At 44.7% G+C, this 26,258-nt stretch overlaps 1 pseudogene across 1 annotated transcript; it reads right to left on the bottom strand.

Moving 5' to 3' along the window:
- LOC308578089 (protein CIMAP1C-like) lies at positions 1–25,866 on the bottom strand (annotated as a pseudogene). The gene is made up of 5 exons: positions 25,755–25,866; positions 24,694–24,863; positions 23,245–23,355; positions 22,521–22,624; positions 1–477 (listed from the first exon to the last, which is right to left on the bottom strand). The product of its transcript is annotated as a protein CIMAP1C-like (transcript).
- Between the last annotated feature and the right edge of the window lie 392 nt (positions 25,867–26,258).

The raw sequence follows: 26,258 nt of genomic DNA on the forward strand, positions 1-26,258 counted from the left end.
TCACTCTTTGAGTAAACAAACTGGAGGTGTGCCATGAGAATACTCAGAGTGACGAATCCCAAGACTGAACTGTGGGGCTCTGGGTTTGTCGGTGGTGACCAGCTCCGCATTGTAGTCAGGGGGTCCTGGTGTATAGTTCTTGCTGGAGGAAGCAAACCTTTGGGAGATGCTGTAGGATGGCTGGTGGCACAGGTAAACATCTGGTTCAGGTATGGTATTCATTGCCGGGCCAGGCCCTCTCACCAGGTCTTTAGCATAGCCCCACACAGAGGCACTGGATGCCATTGAGAGGCAGGGAGCTGCAGGTTTGACAGGCAGCTTTGGACCCAGTGTCTGTGGAAGGGTGTATTGGTTGGGTGCTGGGTTTGGGCTGCTCACCCAGTAGTGCGTTCGAAGGCCCATAGTGTACGCTGGTGCATTCGACTCTTCAAGTGGGTGTATCTTCTCCACGTAGTACTCATTTGGGGCAGGCGTACAAGATATAACGGCAAGCCAAGAGCAGATAGGAGGTGACACCCCTCACTTGGTGCTCCCCACTGTCGAGCATGTGGATAAACCTGTGGATACTGTTGGGAATCAAGCCTTTATCAGGAGAAACTGGCAACTCTCCAGGCACCTGGCTTGATCTCCTGATGACCTCCCTGTCTGCATTGCTAGGTCGCGATAGGCGATCCTTCTCAGCGTGAGAAGAACACACCCCTCTTTCCTGCCCCCCCCCCCGGCAGGGGAAAGAGATAGACAGAAACTTATTTACATGCCTTTATTTCTGTCTTTGCAGCGTTACAGAAAAACACGACTGCTCTCTTCAAACTCCAACAGCCGAGAGACAAACTCCACCTGTACTTCCTGTACAGCTCATATTACACTCTCAGCTAATTCCGGCGCCCTCTGCACTGTGAATTGACTGTCCCTCTGTTTCCCATGGAACAGTCCCAACATTCCCATTATGTTTTGCTTTCAAGCTACCAGCTCGCGGCCGCATTGCTTCTATATCGTAACATACTCCCCCATATGAATCAATGTGCGCTGCGAGCAAAGCGTGATCCAGAGAAGAAAACAAACAGTTGTTATACATATAACACTCCCCTGTTGTTTCAGTTCCACCCTTGGAACTACCCGCCACTGGTTTCCCCAGTGTACCTCTCTGGTAGTCTGACTTCCAAGGAATGAGTGCATCTGCATTACCTTGGCTAGGGAATGTAGTGTTACACTTAGCAACTCCCTGTTGTGTCTTTGTCTCTGACTTAGACACAGCTTCAACCTGTCTTGACTTGTCAACAATAGTAACACATGCAACAGCTAAGTTAGCAAACTCTTTTGAATACCTCTTGGGTGGTACACCCTTTGTAACTCTCTCAGACCTACGTATGAGGTGCTGATCCTCTTTGCTCACTGGTTCAGTCTCAGGACTCTTTGGAGAACCAGTTCCAATAGTAAACAGTGGTTCATCCTTCATTTGTGAAGGTCTAGCCATTGTGTGAGATTTCCTCTCAATGACTGTGTCAACTGAGCTCTTTGAGCTATCACTGTCACTCTGAGTACCACTGTAATCAGTAAAATCATCATCAACATCTGAATTGTCCTCAGTGGGAAATGTGTGAACAATTACTCTCTCCTGTTCAGGAGCACTCTCTAGAAATTTTCTGAGAATCACCTGACCAGATTCAGACAAAATTACTCTGTAGAGACCCTTTTCATAACCCACAAAAATGCCTCTAGCATTCTTTACTCCACCTGGAGCTTCTGTCTTCACATGAGACCCAAAAACCTTAAAATGGGCAACAAAAGGTTTTCTACGGAACAGCTTCTCAAAAGGAGAACTTCCCAAATCTTTTGAAACCTTTCTCAATCAAGACTAACAATAACACAATATCGACTCCGCCCAATACTCATGTGGCAAATGTGAACTCAGCAATTGTGCCTTCATGCCATTTTACAATTCTTTGTTCACTTGCACACAGACACTTCTGTTCCATGCTTCTGCAGAAACAGCAGTCTTGTGCCTTATCCCTTTCTTATCCAGGAAATCCTGAAAATCCTGTAAAAGAAAAACTGGCTTTTCATCTGTGAAAAGACAATCAATGTTAGCATTATGAACATTCTTAACCTTGTCACAAAATTCTTTAAACCTTTCTAAGGCTTCTTGTGGTTTCTGCAATATATATACCCACACATAATGAGAGAAATAATCCACACACACAAGATAATATCTTGCATTGCCTCTAGATGGTGCTAGAGGACCAATCACATCAGCATACACTCGCTGAAAAGCTTTGATTACTTGCGTCGTCTTCTGGACGTTTTTCTACACACCTGCGAAAGAAATCATGTTAGATTCAGATGCATTACAATTTATGCAATCATTTTGATTAAAAGTCAACAAATACAGCCCATCTTTCTCTCTGGCAGAAAGATACAGCTCTCCATCTTTGAAGATTTTGCAGCTTTCTCTATCATAGGACAAAGTCAGTCCTTTCTTTGTGATCTGCGAAACACTCAGCAGATTGAACTTTACATCAGGAACCAAATACACATTGTTTATAGTCAAGTTCAGACTTTCAAGATGCACAGTTCCAAACCCGGTCGCTTTCAGCTCCTGGCCATTGGCCTGTTTCACAGTGAAGCTTTGCTTCTTAAATGTTGAAAACAGATCTCTGTGCGATGTCATGTGCTGTGTGCATCCCGTGTCAAGAACAAAAGCGTTCTCCGTTGAAAATGCGGCTTTTGTTGACAGCAATGCTTTTGCAGGTTTCTTTCCTTTTTTAAAAAAAAATTATTAGAGTTTCCAATTTTTACAAACAAAAAGAAAAAAGAACAAAAAAACCCAAAAACACATAAATTTCACAGCTTATTTTCTCATAACATCTTTCCCCGACCTCCTCATACCTCCCCTTCTTGTATATCCAATTCAGATTATTCATACAGCAAATCCTTATCTCAAAGCATTACAGCTTAAAAAGAAAAAGAAGAAAAAAACACTTTATTTTCTTAGATTATTATAACTTTGAATAAAAGAAAACCATTTTATCAAATTCCTTTTACCATTACAGCTGAAAACCGCTTAATTTCAATCCAACATCATTCAACATTCCTTAATTTTGCAATATTTTTGTAAATAGTCCTTAAATTTTTCCCAATCTTCCTCTGCCGACTCTTCTCCCTGGTCACGGATTCTGCCAGCCATTTCTGCCAGTCCCATACAGTCAATCAGCTTCATCTGCCATTCTCCCAAAGTGGGCAAATCTTGCGTCTTCTAATACTTTGCAATAAGTATTCTTGCTGCTGTCGTTGCATACATAAAAAAAGTTCTGTCCTTCTTTGGCACCAATTAGCCAGGAGAAAGGCCTCTGTTTTTTTCAGGAAGGTATACTTAAATACCTTTTTCAGTTCATTATATATCATCTCCCAGAAAGCCTTAATCTCTGGGCACGTCCACCAAAGGTGAAAGAATGTACCTTCCATTTCTTTACATTTCCAACATTTGTTATCGGGCAAATGATAGATAGATTTTTGCGAGCTTGACTGGGGTCATGTACCACCTGTAAATCATTTTCATAATATTTTCTCTTAAGACATTACATGCCGTAAATTTCATTCTGGTGGTCCACAACTGTTCCCAGTCAGCAAAATTAATATTATGTCCAACATCTTGTGCCCATTTAATCATGACAGATTTAACCGTTTCATCCTGAGTATTCCATTTCAACAGCAAGTTATACATTTTTGACAAAAATCTTGGTTTTGGGTTCTAACAGTTCTGTTTCCAGTTTAGTATTTTCCACCTGGAAGCCAACTTTTTTATCCAAATTGTAGGCCTCCATTATCTGATAATAATGGAGCCAATCTCTCACTTTACTTTTTAATTTCTCGAAACTCTGTAATTTCAGTTTATCTCCTTCTTGTTCCGAAATTTCCCAATATTTCGGCCATTTGGCCTCCATATTGAGCTTTTTCTGGGCCTTTGCTTCCATCGGTGACAACCACCTTGGGGTTTTATTTTCAAGTAAATCTTTATATCTTATCCAGACATTAAACAATGCTCTTCTGACAATATGATTTTTAAATGCTTTATGTGCTTTAACCTTGTCATACCACAAGTATGCATGCCACCCAAAAACGTTATTAAAACCTTCTAAATCCAAAATGTCTGTGTTCTCAAGAAGCAGCCATTCTTTCAGCCAGCAAAATGCCGCTGATTCATAGTAGAGTTTAAAGTCTGGCAGGGCAAATCCACCTCTATCCTTTGCATCAGTTAATATTTTAAATTTTATTCTGGGCTTCTTGCCCTGCCAGACAAATCTAGAAATGTCTCTCTGCCACTTCTTGAAACAGTCCATTTTGTCCAAAATTTGCAATGATTGAAACAAAAATAACATTCTTGGCAATACATTCATCTTTATAACAGCAATTCGACCTAACAAGGAAAGCTTCAAGTTTGACCAAATTTCTAAATCTTTTTTAACTTCCGTCCAGCATTTTTCATAGTTATCTTTAAACAAATTTCCATTTTTAGCTGTCATATTAATCCCCAAGTATTTCACTTTCTTAACCACAGTCAAACCTGTTTCATTCTGGAACTTCTCTCTTTCCAATGATGTTAAGTTTTTCTCCAAAACCTTAGTTTTTAATTTGTTCAATTTAAATCCTGCCACCTGACCAAACTCTTGAATTAATTCTAATACTCTTTTGGTACTAGACTCTGGCTCCTGTAACGTCAAAACTAGGTTACCTGCAAATGCTCTCAATTTATATTGTTTAGCTCCGACCTGTATACCTTTAACCTGCCGGTCTCTTCCGATCATATTGAGCAGAACCTCCAGGACCGATATAAAAAGCAATGGGGAAATTGGGCACCCCTGTCGTGTTCCTTTTTCTATCTTAAATTGTTCCGTAACCACATTATTTACAATTAATTTAGCCTTTTGTTCAGAATATATTGCACCTATACCATTTTCAAAACCTTGGCCTACCCCCATACCCTGCAAGTTCTTTTTCATAAAACTCCAAGATATATTATCAAAGGCTTTCTCTGCATCCACGAATATCAAAACTGCTTTAGTGTTTATATTCACTTCTAACTTTTCCAAAATGTCAATTACGTTCCTCAGATTATCAGATAAATGTCTTCCCGGCAGAAAACCCGCTTGGTCCTTATGAATCTCTTCAATCAGTACTTTTTTCAGCCTCTTAGCCAAAATATCAGCAAAAATTTTGTAATCCACATTTAATAAGGATATGGGACGGTAGTTCTTAAGTTGAGTCTTTTCAGTCTCTGTTTTCGGTATAAGTGGTTCCTCTTCATCCTGGAGAAGAGTGACTAGTGGGGTGCCACAGGGTTCTGTCTTGGGCCCGGTCTTATTCAACATCTTTATCAACGACTTGGATGATGGACTCAAGGGCATCCTGATCAAATTTGCAGATGACACCAAACTGGGAGGGGTGGCTAACACCCCAGAGGACAGGATCACACTTCAAAACGACCTTGACAGATTAGAGAACTGGGCCAAAACAAACAAGATGAACTTTAACAGGGAGAAATGTAAAGTATTGCACTTGGGCAAAAAAAAATGAGAGGCACAAATACAAGATGGGGGACACCTGGCTTGAGAGCAGTACATGTGAAAAGGATCTAGGAGTCTTGGTTGACCACAAACTTGACATGAGCCAACAGTGTGACGCGACAGCTAAAAAAGCCAATGCAATTCTGGGCTGCATCAATAGGAGTATAGCATCTAGATCAAGGGAAGTAATAGCGCCACTGTATTCTGCTCTGGTCAGACCTCACCTGGAGTACTGTGTCCAGTTCTGGGCACCACAGTTCAAGAAGGACACTGACAAACTGGAACGTGTCCAGAGGAGGGCAACCAAAATGGTCAAAGGCCTGGAAACGATGCCTTATGAGGAACGGCTAAGGGAGCTGGGCATGTTTAGCCTGGAGAAGAGGAGGTTAAGGGGTGATATGATAGCCATGTTCAAATATATAAAAGGATGTCACATAGAGGAGGGAGAAAGGTTGTTTTCTGCTGCTCCAGAGAAGCGGACACGGAGCAATGGATCCAAACTACAAGAAAGAAGATTCCACCTAAACATTAGGAAGAACTTCCTGACAGTAAGAGCTGTTCGACAGTGGAATTTGCTGCCAAGGAGTGTGGTGGAGTCTCCTTCTTTGGAGGTCTTTAAGCAGAGGCTTGACAACCATATGTCAGGAGTGCTCTGATGGTGTTTCCTGCTTGGCAGGGGGTTGGACTCAATGGCCCTTGTGGTCTCTTTCAACTCTATGATTCTATGATTCTATGAAATTTTGGTAGCAATTTCTCCTTTGCATATATCACCAAGCCTCTCTTTTTAACTTTGTCATACGAATTAAATTCTTGTCCCAATCTCTTATTAATAAGCATTTTCCTGTGTAGCCTCATTACATGTGTTTCTTTTAAACAAATCAAGTCCAATTGTTCTTTCCTTAATACATGAAAAACAGATTTCCTCTTCCGAGGGGAATTCAGTCCATTACAATTCCAGGTTAAAAGTTGCAGAGCCATGGTAAGTTACTTAGCTTTCCCTCCAACTGCACCGAGTTGTTGTTGTCTTTCCCTGGGCCCGGGAATCCAAATGACAAGTTTGCTATGTCTAGAATTCCTTTTCCTGATGCAGTCAGCTCCTCTCCTGATTCCACTTCCTTCTGTAAGTCCTCCTCGTGATCTTTCAGAAACTTGTCTTTATCATTCACTGTCCTTATTCTTATTTTCCTTCCTTTGTATTTAAAAGATAAACCTTGGGGAAATTCCCACCTGAAGAGTATTTTATTTCTTCTAAGTAGGCCGACAAGATCTTTATAATAAGCCCTTATATCCAAAATGTGTTTAGGTATATCCTTGAAGGACTCAACAAATGAGTCTTCAATTTCCAAGGTTCTTTGGTAGTGCAGATTCAAGATTTTATCTCTTTCTTCTTTTGTTCTTAAGGTGATCAAACAATCTCTTGCTCTGTTCTTTCCTTGTCTTTTGCTGAGTCTAAATGCACTCACTATCTTGAATTCATCTTTCCCCAGGTCTTGTTGCCAAAAGTCTGTGAATTCCTTTGTAAGGAAGTCTATCAAGTTGTCTTTCTCACTTTCAGGTACTGCTCTAATTCTTAGGTTTCTCTCCTTTCTTTGTAATTCAATCATAGAGAGTGTCAGGTCGTGATCCTCTAATTTCTTATATACCGGTGGTATCTTCTCTTGAACAGCAGTTGCAATATCCTTAGCTTCCTCTGCAATCTGTCGAGTCGAGGCCGATTCCTCTAATAGTTTTTCAATGGACTGTGTATTGAAGTTCACCTTGTTCCCCAGTTCATTAATACTTGGAGTGTTCAAATCTATTTTTGCTGAGGCCCCAGCTACTTGTTTATTTGTCTCTGCAACCTGTTTGGCTAATTTTTCCAAAGATGCATCAATTTTGCCAAGTGCCTGAGCCAATAGCTCTTCAGATGACATAGCTTTTGATTTTACTTGCGAAGCAGCAGCTCCTACTGTGCCTGCCGCTCCGGATGTTGAGGCCCTTCTCTGAAAAGTAATATCAGTCTTGTATTGTCTGCCGGATCTGGTAGTTTTATCCTGTATGCCACTCACCAGCTCTATCTTCCCTTTCCCATCTGCCATAACAAGCCCAAGGTCAGTCACACGCTTGGTGAGTTTGTTTTGCAAAGTAATTTTCCAGAGCTTGGTAACTTGATGACAAAATAGTTGTTACAACGTAGTCTCCTCTAGGGGGACACCCTTCCAACTTCACTATGCAACTGTTAAAAACAAGTATAGTTCTTAAAAGTTCCAATATCCCTCAAAAGCCAGAGTTTCAATGCTTTTAGAAAAGTTTCAGTGTCTCTAAAAAGTTACTTTATAGTCAAAGGCAGATCTATAAACACTGTATCTTTCTCAAAGTGTCAATATTCTTTACCCTTAACATGCAGACAATTCTTCCCACTGGTCGACCTTCCCTGTCATAGGCAGTCCGTTCCCAGATTTCCGAGACAGCAGAAATATGTTTACACCCTCTTTTCTTGCAGGTAAAATAATGCTCGGTTCTCCCCCCTCCACTCCTGCAAACCGGAGGGGAGTCGTCTTTTTTGGTGCTGGATTTGACCTTTAAAAGTCGTCTTTCAGGGTTACAGCTTTACAGTCTCTTTACTTTAATCTATTTACAAGTCGGAAGAGGCAGCCTTCCTGTTTGTGCCTTTCCCGTTTCGGTGCCAAATTAACTAAATTTTTCTTCCAATTACTTGCTTACTCCTACTCACGGGTAGTTGCTTTAGCTTCCAATTGTCCAGAAAGAAATCAGTGCTCTCCGCGCCACACACCCCCTTTCCGTTCCGGAGCCTTTAAAAAGGGGGGCGCAAACGGAGCCCGCCGAGTCTCCAAGTTCTCAGGCTTCCCCGCCTGAGATTTCTTCGGGTCCCGCTTCGCCGCAGCGGTCAGACCCTGTCCCCGTGGAGCCGATTCCCTCCGGAGCTCAGAGGGAATCCGCCATTTGTCGCTGGTGCTGACCGGAAGTCTTTTGCAGGTTTCACCTGGGACTTGGTACGACTTTTGCCTGACGCTTCAGGCTTTGCAGAGTTCCCCTTAGTTCCTTTGTGTTGACATGGCTTCTTACAATTCCGCTGAAGATGCCTAGTCTGTCCACAATTGAAACAATGGACAACATTCAAAGCAACAGCCTGTTCTTCACTAGCAATAGCAGTGGGGGTGTCAGAACTCCGAGCTTCTCTCCCCCTGTCTTTGACATCTATTGCAGCAAGGCGATCTTTCTCATTGAGAATCACGGCGCAGATTCTCTCCGTCGTGAGTTCTGCGGCAAGTAGAGAACCAAGCTGACTTGCAACCGTTTATAATAATAATAATAATAATAATAATAATAATAATAATAATAATAATAATAATAATAATAATTTTTATTTATATCCCGCCCTCCCCAGCCGAAGCCGGGCTCAGGGCGGCTAACAACAATCAAATAATCAAACAGTAAAATAGTTACACAATCTAAAAATATTTCATTATAAAAATTAATTAAATCAAATTGAAGGCAACCAATTAAGCAAAATTATGTGCAGGTTGCCAGAGGAGGGAGTCAGGCTGCGCCCTGACCAAAGGCCTGGTGGAACAACTCTGTCTTGCAGGCCCTGCGGAAAGATGTCAGGTCCCGCAGGGCCCTAGTCTCTTGTGACAGAGCATTCCACCAGATTGGGGCCACAGCCGAGAAGGCCCTGGCTCTAGTTGAGGCCAGCCTAACCTCTCTGAGGCCTGGGACCTTGAGGATGTTATTATTGGCAGACTGTAGGTTTCTCTGTGGGGCATACCAGGAGAGGCGGTCCCGTAGGTACGAGGGTCCTAGGCCGTATAGGGCTTTAAAGGTTAAAACCAGCACTCTATAAACACTGTATCTTTCTCCTGTACTCCACCGGGAGCCAGTGCAGCTGGTATAGTACCGGGTGAATGTGATCTCGCAGCGAAGACCCCATAAGGAGTCTCGCCACGGCATTCTGCACCCGCTGGAGTTTCTGGGTCAGTCTCAAGGGCAGCCCCACGTAGAGCGAGTTACAATAATCCAGTCTGGAGGTGACCGTCGCATGGATCACAGTGGCTAGGTCAGGGCGAGAGAGATAAGGGGCCAACTGCTTAGCTTGGCGGAGATGAAAAAATGCCGCCTTTGTTATAGCTGTAATCTGCGCCTCCATGGAGAGGGAGGTATCGAAGATTACACCCAAACTCTTAACGGACGGTGCTGGCACTAATTGCACCCCCGCAAGAGATGGGAGTTGCCCCCTCAATCCCATATCGTCCCGCCCCAGCCAGAGGATCTCTGTCTTCGAAGGATTTAACTTCAACCGGCTCCCACGTAACCATCCAGCGACAGCTTCCAGACATCTGGTCAGTGTGTCTGGGGCCGAGTCAGGATGGCCATCCATCAACAGATAGAGTTGGGTGTCATCAGCATACTGATGGCAACCCAGCCCAAAACTCCGGACAAGCTGGGCGAGGGGGCGCATAAAGATGTTAAAAAGCATCGGGGAGAGAATCGCACCCTGAGGCACTCCACACACCAAGGAGTGGCGCGATGACAATTCCCCCCCAAGCGCCACCCTCTGTCCCCGACCAGAGAGAAACGAGCGCAGCCATTGAAGGACTGTGCCCTGGATCCCCACGTCGGCAAGGCGGTGGTCCAGGAGTTCGTGATCGACCATGTCAAAGGCTGCTGACAGATCTAGAAGAATCAGCAGCCCCGACCCGCCTCGATCCAGCTGCCTGCGGAGATCATCTGTTAGGGCGACCAGAGCCGTCTTGGTCCCATGACCAGCGCGGAAGCCGGACTGGAATGGATCCAAAGCAGATGTTTCATCCAGAAACCTACCAAGCTGTTCAGCAACCGCTCTCTCAATCACCTTACCCAGGAATGGAAGATTCGAGACCGGGCGGTAATTGGATAGATTTGAGGGATCTAATGATGTTTTCTTTAAGAGCGGACGCACCACCGCCTCCTTCAGTTCCCCTGGGAATATCCCGGTGCCAAGGGACAAATTGATGATATCCCCCAGGGGGGCCCGCACCTCGTCTGGACACGCTCTAATCAGCCATGACGGGCACGGGTCAAGAGGACAGGTGGTGGGCTTTCCAGCTTGGAGGAATCTGTCCACATCGGCTGGAGATATCCGGTCAAAGTGGTCCAATACTGGACCCGAGGACAGTCGAGGGGCCTCCAGTTCCTTTATTGTATCCAAATTGGCAGGGAGGTCATGGCGGAGCAACAGGACCTTCTCCGCAAAAAAGCTCGCAAATGCCTCACAGCTGTTTGTCAGATTGTTATTTAAATTTGGCTGTCCTTCAAGGGATGTTAAAGACCGAATTATACTAAATAATTGCGCCGGGCGAGAGCTAGCGGATGCAATGCAAGCCGAGAAGTAAGACTTCTTAGCGGCCTTCACTGCCATCTCATAGGTTTTCATAAAAACCCTATAAGATGTTCTTGAGGCTCCGTCACGGGCACCCCGCCATACTCGCTCTAGCCGTCTGAGGTCCCGCTTCATTTTCCGAAGCTCCTCGGTAAACCAGGGAGCCCGGTTTCTGCGGGGTCGTAGAGGGCGCTTAGGTGCAATCTCATCGATGGCTGCCAGGAGCTGGGTATTCCAGCCCTCAACAAGCTCAGTCAATGAGTCGCCAGGGGGAGAAAGGTCCCGCAAGGCTTGACGGAATCTATCAGGGTCCATCAGCCTCTGCGGGCGAGCCCAAATCGGCTCGCCACCTAAGCAGGGTGGGGGTGGAACATCAATCCTGGCTTTCAGAGCATAGTGATCAGACCATGGCACCTTCATCGAAGGAGACATGATCACATCTATACCGGCGCCAAAGATCAAATCCAGCGTGTGGCCTGCTTGATGTGTGGGGCCCGAAACAAACTGGGAGAGCCCTAGTGTCGCCATGGAAGACACCAGGTCCAGAGCCTGTGAGGAGGGAGTGGCATCAGCGTGGAAGTTGAAGTCTCCCAATACCAATAGGTTAGGGAACTCCAAGGCCCAGCCGGCCACCGCCTCCAACAGGCCTGACAGGGTGGCTGCTGGTACGCTAGGTGGTTGGTACACCAGCCAGACAGCCAAGCTCTCCTCGGAGCCCCACACTAGGCCAACACATTCAATGCCGGGGATCAATGGCGATGGTAGAGCCCTGAAAGAACAATCTTCCCGGATTAATACTGCCACCCCTCCCCCCCGGCCCACAGTCCGTGACTGGTGGAGGACGGAGAAACCCGGGGGCGGCATCTCTCGTAAGGTAACAGTTACCCCTTCACGCACCCAGGTCTCCATCACACAAGCCAGGTCAACCCCCTGCGAGGTAAAGAAATCTCGCAGGGTAGCGCTTTTGTTGCCTATAGACCTGGCATTGCACAACACCAGTGAAGGAGGTGAGTAATCCTTGCTCACCCTACCCTCGTCCCTCGGGATGGGGCGCAGATTGGAAGGGGTACGAGCATATCCGTATCTCAATCCCCTTCGCCTATAACATCTGCCCCCACCTCCATACCTCCCTCGCCCCTCCACGGTAGCAATCCCAAGCCTCATACTAACCTCCATTTACAAATTAGAAAACAAAACAACCAAAACAATTATGCCCAAACAAAACCAATCCCCACCCCACTTGATGTCCAACCCCAAAAACAAAACAAGACGGAACAAACAAAAATACATAGATAAAAACCACCATTCACGGTGGTACAACAAAGTAAACAATAAAAACACCTTAAAATATATATAAACATCTTCAACATTTGCTGCAGCAGCACCAGTGTCCTTAAAGCTATTACGGGGGTGAGCCTGGGCCCCGCCCCCTAGGCCGGATGGAGTGAGCCTGAGGAGGGAGAGGCCTTCTCCGACACTCCGATGCAGCAGCAGCGATGTCCCAGACCCCAATGAGGCCTCTTAAAGCTGTGGCGAAGGTGAGCCTGGGCCCCGCCCCCTAGGCCGGATGGAGTGAGCCTGAGGAGGGAGAGGCCTTCTCCAGCACTCACGATGCAGCAGCAGCGATGTCCCAGGCCTCAATGAGGCCTCTTAAGGCTGTGGCGAAGGTGAGCCTGGGCCCCGCCCCCTAGGCCGGATGGAGTGAGCCTGAGGAGGGAGAGGCCTTCTCCGACACTCCGATGCAGCAGCAGCGATGTCCCAGACCCCAATGAGGCCTCTTAAAGCTGTGGCGAAGGTGAGCCTGGGCCCCGCCCCCTAGGCCGGATGGAGTGAGCCTGAGGAGGGAGAGGCCTTCTCCGACACTCCGATGCAGCAGCAGCGATGTCCCAGACCCCAATGAGGCCTCTTAAAGCTGTGGCGAAGGTGAGCCTGGGCCCCGCCCCCTAGGCCGGATGGAGTGAGCCTGAGGAGGGAGAGGCCTTCTCCGACACTCACGATGCAGCAGCATAAGTCCCATTAAGGCTGTTAATAATCATGAAGCAGAATATCTCTTCCTGTAGAGGGAAATTGCATTCCGCCATCTGCTGGCGTAAGAATTTCATCTCTGTCAGATGCGCTTGTACATCTCCATCTGGCACTAGCCTTAGATTGGTCAGCTTTTCAAAATGCAGCAACGCTGAAGAACCAGCATCTCTTTGATGTATTCTACGCAGCTGTCAGAGCCGCTTCCAGGTCCCAGCTCACAGAGGACCACGCTAGCCGGCAGTATTGTACAAACTTCTTTATTGAGCTACAGTTTCCATTTTCAAGCCGCAGCGCGCAGCTCTACGTCTTAGAAGCTAGACCGGCGAAGCTCCGTCTGAGTCTCCGCCTCCTGTACACCAACTTAATACTCTAGCCTTACTCCACCTCTTCCGTCTTTCCTTTCTCCTCTGGGTCCCTCTACCCCCCGTGGTCTCTTCCTTCCTGGACTCTTCTGACGCTGACCCCCCCGACTCTTCTCCCTCCTTGCGGCGGGCTTTAGGACCTGGCTCCCTATCCGGGCTGCTTACTGTGCCGCCTTCCTGTGCATTTGAACTTGGCGCGCGCGCGCAGCCTTCAACCTTCCTCTTGACCGTTTCCTCGCTCCCCGATGGAGGTGTGGCCAATCCTAACTCCTGCCCTCCCGCTTGCGGCGAGCCGCCAGATCCCGATACCTGGGACCCCTCCCCCCTACTGCGCTCTGGTGGGGAAGCTGGTCCCGATTTCCAACTTCTGCTCCCTGAGTCCCCTCTGGTCCCTTCTACCTGGGGTGTCCCCCTAGGCGCCCCCCTTGCTCTGACCACTGGCGCCCCTTTCTGTGAATCTTCCGACTCACTGGAAAGACTCGGAGATCTCGGGCCGCTGTCATCGCTCATATTACCTCCGGATTCCTCCCCCTCGCTCTCTGTTTCCTCCCTTTCCTGTGCCTCTGCTCCTGAACCCCTGACAGCAGCGTTTGCCAAATCTCACGCGCGCATTGCAAATTCTGAATATGCACGAGTTGATCATCTGAGATACACAGAATTATGGCCGTCCTGGCTCTCACATTCTGTGAATTCCAACCTGGCGTTGGTGCAGCAGGGATGGGGTTTTCAATCACCCCAAAAATCCTCTGATTCTGAAGCAGGGCTTTCATCTTTACAGACCATGAGGAATAATTGTCATTAGTCAGTGGAGGTGGGTAAGGTAAGCCTCCTCCCTTCTTGGCATCCATTTTGAATCCAAGCCTCAGCTCTCACTCTCGAGCCTGTAAAATTCCAAGAGTCTATTGGCTGTTTACTGCCTCACTTGGCAGTTAAACACAGGCTGTTTTGAAAGTCCTTTCAAGAGCAGTGAGATATTAGACAAAACAAACGCTGTTTACCAGCCTCTCACAGTCCCAGCCCCTCTTCCGTTGTTGGCCGGTAACTTTCCACTTTACTGACGTTTCGTTGCTTAGCAACTGGACATTCCAGGCTTATCAAGACTCAGGTATGCGAAATATGTGGCTCTCTTTCAGTGCTGGTTTCATCCAAAAGCAGACACTCAGTGAACCGAAGAATGTCTCAATTCGCGTTCACTCTCACAGCCATAAAATTAGCATACCTTAGGGGTTCCGTTGCTCAGCAAAAACACCTCCTCCGGTGCTTCCATCCGCACGCTACCATATCTTCCTTATCTCCTTGCAGAGGATGAAGTACGCTCCATCAACCTCTCTTGTTGCTTTCATGGATCAAAACCATCCTCTGCTACCAGATGTTGGGAATCAAGCCTTTATTAGGAGAAACTGGCAACTCTCTAGGCACCCGGCTTGATCTCCTGATGACCTCCCTGTCTGCATTCCCCAGCAGGATACAGGCTAGGTCGTGATAGGCGATCCTTCTCAGCGTGAGAAGAACACCCCCCCTCTTTCCTGCCCCCCCCCAGGCAGGGGAAAGAGATAGACAGAAACGTATTTACATGCCTTTATTTCTGTCTTTGCAGCGTTACAGAAAAACACGACTGCTCTCTTCAAACTCCAACAGCCGAGAGACAAACTCCACCTGTACTTCCTGTACAGCTCATATTACGCTCTCAGCTAATTCCGGTGCTCTCTGCACTGTTAATTGACTGTCCCTCTGTTTCCCACGGAACAGTCCCAACATTCCCATTATGTTTTGCTTTCAAGCAAGGATATGGCAGCAGGGGGATCTGACACTCTTCTAGATCAAATGCTACAACAATTTGCAATTTTGAATAAGAAGGTTGATGACCAAACAGCAAAAATCGACTTAGCCACATCCTCAATTACTAAACTATCTGAACAAGTGGCTAAGCATTCACAAGAAATTGGGAATTTAAAAGACGCAACATCTGACCGGAAATTGGCCGAGGCTGCAAACGAAAAAGCAAGTCAAGCAATTCAGAAAGTGGATGAATTGAAAGGAGAGGTAAGGCCGCTACATAAACACATCACCGACCAGCAGGCCTACCTGTCTATGGTGGAACTGAGAAACAGGGAAAATAATTTAAGATTACGCTCTATCCCAGAGATTGAGAAAGAGGATTTGACCGGCTTTTTGACAGCAGAATTCTCTAAATTCTGGGGTATAGAGGAAGATACAGACTTTAAAATAACAACTGCATTCAGATTGGGAAGAGTTGTCAAGAAAGACAGGCCTAGAGATTGCTTGATCATCTTAAGGACCAAGCAGGAGAGAGACAAACTACTTGACCTACATTTTAATAAAGCACTTGAGATCCAGGACAGAAGAGCACAAATCTACAAGGATATTCCTAAACAACTACTAGATCTCAGATCTAACTATACTGATCTAGCTGGACTTCTGAGAAGCAACGGAATACCTTACAGGTGGGAGTTTCCACAAGGCCTATCATTCAACTACACAGGAAAGAAGATTAAAATCAGGACGAAAGAGGACAGCCAGAAGTTTCTACACGACCACGGAGAAGACCTGCAGAAAGGAGTAGCTGCTCCTTGGCCACCACCTGACTCTGGAAAAGAGCCAGCACCCTCGGATTTGGACAAGAAAGAAGACGCCCCATAAAGAGCAACAACAGATTGTTACAGGATGTCTCTGCAGCTGTATAGTTGGAACATTAATGGTGCAAATTCCCCGGAAAAACGCAAAAGGATTTTTCATATTTTGAAGAAGGAACATTTGGATATAATCTGTCTGCAAGAAACTCATGTGACTAGGCTTCACAGGAAAGTGTTAATAAACAAAAGATTAGGCCAAGAATTTATCTCATCAGACAGAGTTAAAAAGAGAGGAGTGGTGATCTATGCAAAAGAGAATTTATCACCAAAATTTCTGTTTAAAGATGAACAAGGAAGAATCCTGGCAATTGAAATACAAATCCAAGGAGAAAAAGTTTTGATCTTAGGAATCTACGCACCAAATGAGGGGAAATCAGAATTCTACAAGAAGCTTCATGAGACATTACTGGACTATCTGGACTATTCTAACATCATCATGATGGGAGACATGAATGGGGTGGTCTCTACCTATATGGACAAGTCACAGAACCAGAATCTGACTAAAGATGGAAGACTACCAAAAACTTTTTTCGAACTAACTGACAATATGGATTTGATTGACCTATGGAGGACGAGAAACCCCCTAGGTAAAGAAGGAACTTTCTTCTCTGAGGCTCACCTGTCATGGACAAGAATTGACCAAATTTGGACAACTAGAGGGCTGGCACCTAAGACCACAAGAGTAGAAATCTGCCCAAAGACCTGCTCCGACCACAACACTCTGAAAATGGAAATGAGATTTACCACTGCCGACTCCTTCAGATGGAAAATGAATGACAACCTGCTAAGAGACCAAGAGATTGTAAAGAAGGCCCAAAAAGCTTTAAAGGACTACTTTGAAATTAACCTCAACACCTCGGTGGAAAAAAGAATAATCTGGGACGCAAGTAAAGCTGTTATGAGAGGGTTTCTGATACAACAAAACACGATCAAGAAAAAATTCTGGAATGGGAAAAAGGACAAGATATTAGAGAAGATAAGAGATGGAGAGAAAAAATTAAGATTGAATCCAAAATCAAAAGAGACTCTAAGAGAAATTAAATTCCATCAGTCACAATATACGAAATTGATTAACCAAGAAGTGGAATGGAAAATCAAACAAATGAAACAAAGATCTTTCGAATCTGCGAATAAATGTGGGAAACTGCTAGCTTGGCAGTTGAAAAAGAGACAAAAACTAAATTATGTCACCAATTTAGAAGTTGAAGGAAAAAGTATTCAGAAACCGGGAGAAATTAGAAAGTGCTTCCAGAAATATTTTAAAAAACTGTACACCCAAGGGCCCGAGGAACTGACTGAGATAGAACAATTCTTGAAAGACAATGGCCTACCAGAACTATCTCAAGAGAAGAGATCAATCTTGAATTGTAAAATAACACAACAGGAAATTGAGGTTGCCATCCAGAATATGCAGCTAGGCAAATCTCCAGGCCCTGATGGACTTACCTCCAAGTACTACAGGATGTTAAAGGACTACTTGATACAACCATTACTGGAGGTTTGTAACCAGATTATGGGGGGAGGGAGGGCACCAGAAACGTGGAAAGAAGCATTCATCACATTGATACCCAAAGTGGAAACTGAAAAGACTCAACTTAAGAACTACCGTCCCATCTCACTCCTAAACGTGGATTACAAAATATTTGCAGATATTCTGGCAAACAGATTTTAAAAAGTATTAAATGAAGTAATTCATAAGGACCAAGCAGGTTTTCTCCCAGGTAGACATTTGTTTGATAACACTAGGAATATTATCGATATTCTGGAACTTTTACAAACAAATATTAACACTAAAGCAGTGTTAATTTTTATTGATGCGGAGAAGGCCTTTGACAATATTTCTTGGAAATTTATGAAGAAAAACTTGGAAGGGATGGGAGTGGGAAGGGGGTTTGAGAATGGAATAGAAGCAATCTATTCTGAACAAAAAGCTAAGTTGATAGTGAACAATGTGGTGACAGAAGAACTTCAGATTGAAAAAGGAACACGTCAGGGGTGCCCCCTTTCCCCTTTATTGTTTATTTCAGTCCTGGAGGTCTTGCTGAATATGATAAGGAAGGATCGGCAGGTACAAGGAATACGGGTCGGAGTGAAACAATATAAACTGAAAGCATTTGCAGATGACTTGGTTTTAACATTACAGGAGCCAGAATCTAGTACAAAAAGAGTTTTGGAATTGATCCAGAAATTTGGTCGGGTGGCGGGCTTTAAGTTGAACAAACAAAAAACTAAGGTGTTAGGGAACAACTTGACAACCATTGAAACAGAGGGGTTTCAGAAGGAAACAGAACTAAATATTGTTAAAAAAGTGAAATACCTGGGGGTCAATCTCTCTTCCAAGAACTTGAATTTATTCAAAGATAATTATGAGAAATGTTGGTCAGAAGTTAAAAAAGATCTAGAAATTTGGTCAAGATTGAAATTATCCTTGTTAGGCCGAATTGCAGCTATAAAAATGAACGTTTTGCCAAAAATGTTGTTTTTGTTTCAAGCCTTGCAGATTGTGGACAGAGTGGAATGTTTTGGAAAGTGGCAGAGGGATATTTCTAAATTTGTTTGGCAGGGCAAAAAGCCCCGAATAAAGTTTAAAATATTAACTGATGCAAAGGAGAGAGGGGGGGTTTGCCCTGCCAGACTTAAGGTTATATTATGAAGCTGCGGCCTTCTGCTGGTTGAAAGATTGGATTTTGTTAGAAAACACTGATGTCCTAGATCTGGAAGGCTTTAATAATTCGCTAGGTTGGCATGCGTATTTGTGGTATGACAAGGCAAAAACATATGGAATGTTTAAAAACCATATTGTCAGAAAAGCAATATTTATGGTCTGGAAAAAATACAAAGACTTGTTAGAAAGCAAAACTCCGAGGTGGGTATCACCAATAGAGGCCAAGGCTCGGAAAAAACCTAATATGGAGGCCGGTTGGCCGAAATATTGGGAAATAATAGAAAACATTGGAGACAACTGGAGGTTGCAGAGCTTTGAAAAATTAAAGGGTAAAGTGCAAGACTGGCTTCATTATGCCCAAATTAATGAGGTTTTTAAGCTAGATAAAAAAACAGGATTCCAGGTGGAAAAATCGAAACTTGAGACAGAATTGTTAGAACCAAAGACCAAGCTATTATCGAGAATGTATAACTTGCTACTTAAATGGAACACTCAGGATGAGACAGTTAAATCAGCCATGATAAAATGGGCTCAGGACATTGGTTACAACATCATGTCTGAGGACTGGGAAAGGTTATGGACCACCGGTATGAAGTTTACGGCATGTAATGCCTTGAAAGAAAACATTATGAAAATGGTATACAGGTGGTACATGACCCCAGTCAAGCTTGCTAAGATTTACCATCTGTCCGATAATAAATGTTGGAAATGTAAGGAGGCTGAAGGGACGTTCTTTCATCTCTGGTGGACTTGCCCAAGAGTGAAGGCCTTCTGGGAAATGATTTACAATGAGTTAAAAAAGGTGTTTAAATACACCTTTCCTAAGAAACCAGAGGCATTCCTCCTGGGCATTGTCGGCCAGAAGGTGTTAAAGAAGGATAGAACTTTTTTCATGTATGCCACTACAGCAGCAAGGATCCTTATCGCCAAATATTGGAAGACTCAACATTTGCCCACACTGGAGGACTGGCAGACGCAATTGATGAACTACATGGAACTAGCTGAGATGACTGCCAGGATCCGAGATTTGGGAGAAGAAGCGATGGAAGAGGACTGGAAAAAATTTAAGGACTATTTGCAAAAGTATTATAAGTTATATGAACTGTGAGGTGCCGTATGATTTGGAAGGTCAGCCCCAGCAATGAGAGTGGATTATATAAGAAATTGGATAATATTCATGAAAGAATCAAAGTTTAAATGGGTAAAAACGACAATATGCTATATTTTTAGAGTAAATGGAAAATAAGGGATTTAAACTTAAAATTGCAATTGAAAGTACAAAGAAACACAAGAAACAAGGGTATAACTTGCTGATAATTTTTATTGTTAAGAATGCACCGGGCGGGAGATGCGGGGAAGTCCGTTGGAAATTTGAAATAAGTTGTTGAAATGGTTTGAATTTTCTGTTCTTTTTTCTTTCTATTTTCTATGTTCTTTCTTTTTTCTGTTGTAAAAAAAGTAATAAAAATTATTATAAAAAAAGAGGAACAGTCCCAACATTCCCATTATGTTTTGCTTTCAAGCTACCAGCTCGCGGCCGCATTGCTTCTATATTGTAACAGATACATCATATCCTACAGGAGCACAGGAGGAGGCAGGAATGATGGATGTAAAATCTGACAGGTGAGAAACATTGAGGCTTAAAGAGAAGGAGCAATCTGCCATGCAGGGTTTGTTTGTTTTTTAAGTTGCTGTTTTACTTGCTAATGTTAGGAGTAAAAAAAACCCACTTATTGATCTATTAGTAGATCCCAAGCTTCCATTGATGTTTCTCAAACGAAAGGGAAAAGCATTCCCCATGTATTTGCTACAATACTCTGCTCCTCCTTGTAGATGACAAGCCTTGCATATTCTCTCTCTCTTTCTCTCTCTAAATTTGAGAATTCTATTTGTTCTTAAGCTGAATCATTTGTAAACTGTTGTGATTTTGAGGATGTTGGAGGAAGAGGCACTATCCTCCTTGCTTTGACTGAAAATCCCCCCCACTTTTAAAAATCATGGCATTGTCCTCCAATCTCCTCTTCTAGCAGCCTTTCCAACTAAGTTCATCACCTGTGGAGTTAAGAGTGCACTGCTATTAATCTCTTCCATGACATCTTCCCTTGCAATTCACTGTCATTTACTGTTAATTCCATAGGTACCCTCCAGACTACTTCCTAGATTATGACTCTAAAGCAACATGACCCTCTTGTTTTCCCTTATGCTGTTTTTGGTGGCTCTCCTTTCTGTCCGTTCATCAGCCACATGCTCAACATCTTATGGTCCCTTGGCATCAGGAAGATGAGACTTCCAGCGTGATTGACCAGAATGCTGCAACATGATTGCTGGCAGGAGTGAGACCTTGTCAGCATATAACACCTGTGCTCAAAGATCTGCACTGGCTGCTGATTTGCTACCAGGCCAGGTTCAAGGTGTTACTATTGATATATATAGCACATGGAAGAACCCTTTGCCTAGAGGATTGCCCTCTGTAAAGTAGGACACTTAGACACCCTAATGGTAAAAAGTGTTTTTCAACCCAGTTGACTTGGTGGAACACCAATCAGGAAAACTATATTTCCCCCAGTTCCTTGAATGCCCCTTTATCCAGAGCAGCCCCACTCGGTCAAGGCCAATAGCTGGAAAGCAATAGGGATCACACACTCACATGGAATGAATGGAGGGATGGATGGGCGTCACAGACACTTTTAAACTACACTTTGATATCACCCCAGACAATCTCCCACATCAAACAGCCCACTTAGGTAAGGTCTCTGTACATAGCTGGTTTTCCTGTCTGGTTCTTGACACCCCCTACTCAGAAATATTTTTTTTATCAAAGAGTGAATAAACTTTTACAGCCTATGGACAACACTCCCATGCAGTCAACCTTCCAGGGCCTGCAAACCAGTGGGGCTGGGACAAACAGTGAGTGTGGCTGATAAAAAAAGAGGGTGAGGCCACCTGTCTCTTTTTCATATGCTTCTCTCTGTAGTGCCAGATCTAGGGCAGTGCAGGCTGTTCCCCTGCTCAGGGTGCTGAGCCAAGGGGGCATAAAATAATAATAATAGTAATAATAATATTGGTAGTAGCAATAATAATAGTAGTAATAATAATAATAATAATAATAATAATAATAATAATAATAATAATAATAATTAATACTTATATTCATGTGGGTACCTACTGAGAAACCCCATTAAAAAGCAACTGTACCAAAAGGAATTACTGTGGAAATAAAATATATTGGGGGAAGTGCCAAATTTTGTCCTCACTTAGAAAACCGTATTACCAAAGTCTACCCCTGCTCTCTGTCATTCATACACAAATCCACATGCATGCAGGTAAAAGGTAAATGTAAGGTAAAGGACCTTACATACATAGTCAAAGGCGTCTATGCGGTGTGGCGCTCATCTCACTTCAGGCTGAAGGAGCAGACAGCTTTCTGGGTCATGTGGCCAGCATTCTGGTGCACCGGGACACTGTGATAGAAGCCAGAGTGCATGGAAACGCCGTTTACCTTCCCCCTGGAGCAGTACCTATTTATCCACTTGCACAGGTATGCTTTCAAGCTGCGAGATTGGCAGAAGCTGGAACAGAGCAACAGGAGCTCACCCTGTCTCAGGGATTCGAACCACCAACCTTCTGCTCAGCAAGCCCAAGAGACTCAGTGGTTTAAGACCACAGCTCCACACATAATGCTCCCACACATCCATTTTCATGCATAACACACCTGCTCATTCACTCACACTCATTCTTTTTCATTCCCTCTCTTTCATGTTCAGGGATTGACCAACAAGCCTTCTTTGCACAAGGTGAGAAAGAAACATTTTCATCACAAAATTGCACAGATGCCACTCCAGCCCCATCTTGACCATCATAGTATCTCTCATCTTTCAACTTACATGCCCGCTTTCTGTCTTGCACCATGCGGAATGAAACTGGTCTCCATATCCCTAGACGGGAAATGCTTGGGTCCACATAGTAGCAGGGCCCAGGACTCTCCGTGATCGAGATCACTTGCAAAGGAAAGAAGAATTGTCTGCATGAGGCATGGTGTGGATTCTGAGCTATTTAGCTTGGTTGCAATGACTGACTTCCTATCCGATATCAATTAAAGGCACCCACTAGCTAGATAGCAGTGAATATGTTAAGCTCCGCCCCCCTGCACCTCCATTCCTGTTATCCTTCAACATGGCTTAAGTGTAGATCATCCTCTTCCCACTAAGGTCCACAGCTGTACAACTGAGAACCCTGATTTTTGTGCAACCATAATAATCAGCAGTATAAGACCCTCCAGCCCTTGCTGGACTACAACTCCTATCATTCTTGACCATGCTGACTGGGGCTGATGGGAGTTGTAGTCAAGAAACAACTACATTAGCCCCCTACATGCAGTGCCATTGATCCAGTTGGAATGGAAACTTTGGAAAGCCACCCAGCTCTTGATCATGGATCACCCAGGTCCCATCAACTGTGGCCCCGATAATTAGAGAGTCCCAAAAACACAGGTTGTCAATCTCTGTTCAAATGTTTTGCCAGCAAATTTAACAGTTGTTTAGCCAGCTTCACCCTGTGGGTCAGTTAATGCTGTTGGGAAAACCCAAATAACACAGAACCTAACTTGTCAGCATCTTACATCTTTCACTGGATTTCACACGCATTGTGTAGGCTGGCTCAGCATACTTGGTGAAGTCATGGTCCTTAATGCCAGTGAGAGGCTACCTACCATACTTCCCAGGTCCTGGCCCTGCAAGAGAACCACAAGGGGGGGAGGAATAAAATAATGGGAAGACAACCCGGAACCATTAGCATTTGCAGATTATGAGCTGCCACACTGGGTAAAAGGGCAAAATGGAATAATATATTGTGTTGAATAATATATTGAATAATATATTGGGTTTTGGAGCTACAGCTCTCTAGGTGTTGTTGTTGTTGTTTAGTAGTTTAGTCGTGTCCGACTCTTCGTGACCCCATGGACCAGAGCATGCTGGGCACTCCTGTCTTCCACTGCCTCCCGCAGTTTGATCAGACTCATGTTTGTAGCTTCGAGAACACTGTCCAACCATCTCATCCTCCGTCGTCCCCTTCTCCTTGTGCCCTCCATCTTTCCCAACATCAGGGTCTTTTCCAGGGAGTCTTCTCATGAGGTGGCCAAAGTATTGGAGCCTCAGCTTCACAATCTGTCCTTCCAGTGAGCACTCAGGGCTAATTTCCTTAAGAATGGATGTGTTTGATCTCCAGGTGTTGCTGCACTGCAACTCCCATCATCTCTGACCATTGAACCAGACTGGCTGGGGCTGATGGAAGTCCCACAACATACTTTTCTTCTCCCTCTGGTAAAATCTCGCTAGCCTTGGGCCAGGATATTTGCATTGCAATAGGAAGTGAGCATTACAAGGCACCTGAATTCTTCTGTGGCTCGGACTATAATTCAAGCCAGAGAAGATTTCCCATTTTACTCAACCACCTATGCTCTGCCTGTACTTTCCCAACCCCCTTCCTTCATCCCCTTTAAACAAGCGTTACCCTGGTAGGACAACAGCAGTGGTGACATACCAGCCACAGGAAAAGGAAAACAAAAGAAAAAAAAATATTATTAGCCTGACTCCCTCCTTTGGCAATCTTCACAGAACTCTAGCCCAATGGTTGCCATCAATTTGATTTGAATAAATTTTATAATGAAATGATTTTAGAATGTTGTATTATTTTATTGTTGTTAGCTGCCCTGAGCCCAGCTTCGGCTGGGGAGGGCGGGATATAAATAAAATTTATTATTTATTATTATTTATTAACAAGGAAATATGCACTGTCTCGCATGCTAGCAGTACTCTTGGAAGAAAGTTCTGATGGTGACTGAGAAATGTAGATCAGTTTCCTTCTTTGGTTTCCACAAGAACAAAAAAGGAACCCTGATGGATCAAGCCAGCCAGCCACCGAGTCCAGCATCCTGTTCTCACAGGGGCTAACCAGATGCCAGAGGGTCTTTCAACAATGCTGTTGAACACATCCAGACTGGCAAAGATATGGGTACCTCTGTATTCCTGATCTCCTTCTCTCTCTTGCCCCATCTATTCCCACAGCTCACCTTTATACTTGGCACTGATGGACGCATACTGCTTCTTGATGGCCGGCACTCTGGCTGGATGCTTAGAGATACCAGAAAGACAACTAACAGGCTGAGCTGCACCTTTGGCTCTGGAAGTCGGCATTGGAGTGTGCCCACTGCAGTGGGGAGTCGTATGTGTCACCAGTGCTCTGGGGAATGAAAGTAAATGAATGAATGCAAGTCCAACCTGCAATAAAATGTTGCACCATGGAGTGTTGCAGCTCAGGGTTCCAGCTACTCCGTTCTACCCCACCCCAAACAGTATTCAATTTCCACTAAGTATGCTAAGTTCACATTGGGCTATTTGGGGAGGGGGGAGTGTTCTCCTCTGAGGGATCTTATCCTATCCTATCCTATCCTATCCTATCTTCAAACCTTGCCGTTTTCTCCAGGCTTGCTGAGCCCTCCGTCTTGCACAGATGGTGCTGTTTTGGCCACATAAGGACCATAAGTGCTAAAAGAATGGAGATTGCTGCTTGTTTATGTGATTTAACGGCATGTACCTAGGCCAGGGTAGCCAACATCCCAAGAGCTTGTTGGACTCCAACTCCCATCAGCCCCAGTCACCATGGGATGATGGGAGTTTTAGTCCAACAACAGACAGAGAAGAGCCCCTTTGCAGCCCCTGCACTGTAAGGGCTAAGGGAATGAGGGTGAATCCAGAGGTCTGTGTGCCTTTGTTTATTTAAACCAGGAATGGGAGCAGAATGAAGGGAGCACCACCTCCAGAGCATGAGACCAGGCCTGATCCCTCACCCTGAGCACTTTGGAGGGGGTGGGGAATAAAACTTAAATACAGGGCACAAAAACAATGCCTTTTGTCATCTCCTTGTAGTGGCATGGTCTGTGGGGCAGCATTTGGAGAATACAAACAATTTCTTCTGTGTCTTTCTAATTCTCTGGAGTTTCTAAGAGAGGTGGCAACTGGCCTTTGCATTGCTATGCTCCCTAACCCTAATCATGCTAATACACAGTAAACAAAGGTCTTAGGATTTCAGTTACCAATCAAAGTAGCAATTGGTTGTGTCAGTCACCCATACCGCTGATGCTGCTTCTCTGGATGGAATGGAAATCTGGATGTAGATTTCAATAAGGAGTGGGGATGTTACTCAGCTTTCCAATTCCTCCTCTACCCCCTCCTTTTTGGAACATAAACAATGCCTCATGTCGCAATTCGCTCCCAGGTTGCCCAGGCGATGCTGATGCAAGTGTGGAACCAGACTTGTTTATTTCCATATTACCATGGTTCTGGCAGAATACTCTCCCTCTCCCTCCCTCCCTCCCTCCCTCCCTCTCTCTCTCTCTCTCTCTCTCTCTCTCTCTCTCTCTCTCTCTTTGTGTGCTGCTAATACAAGTCCTCCTTCCTTGCAAGTTACCAGCCCGGGGGGGGGGGGAGAGCCACAAGCCCAAAATACCACATTTTGTTTCATAAGACCCATGGGCATAGCTAAGGGGGGGGGGGACAGAGGGCAGCTGCTCCCTATCAAATAAAACAATAGAAATACTTAACTGACCAATCATGTCATTTCTGCCCCGCTAACAAA

This window comes from Podarcis bocagei (assembly GCF_964188305.1).
Source record: "Podarcis bocagei genome assembly, chromosome: W".
NCBI lineage: Eukaryota > Metazoa > Chordata > Lepidosauria > Squamata > Lacertidae > Podarcis > Podarcis bocagei.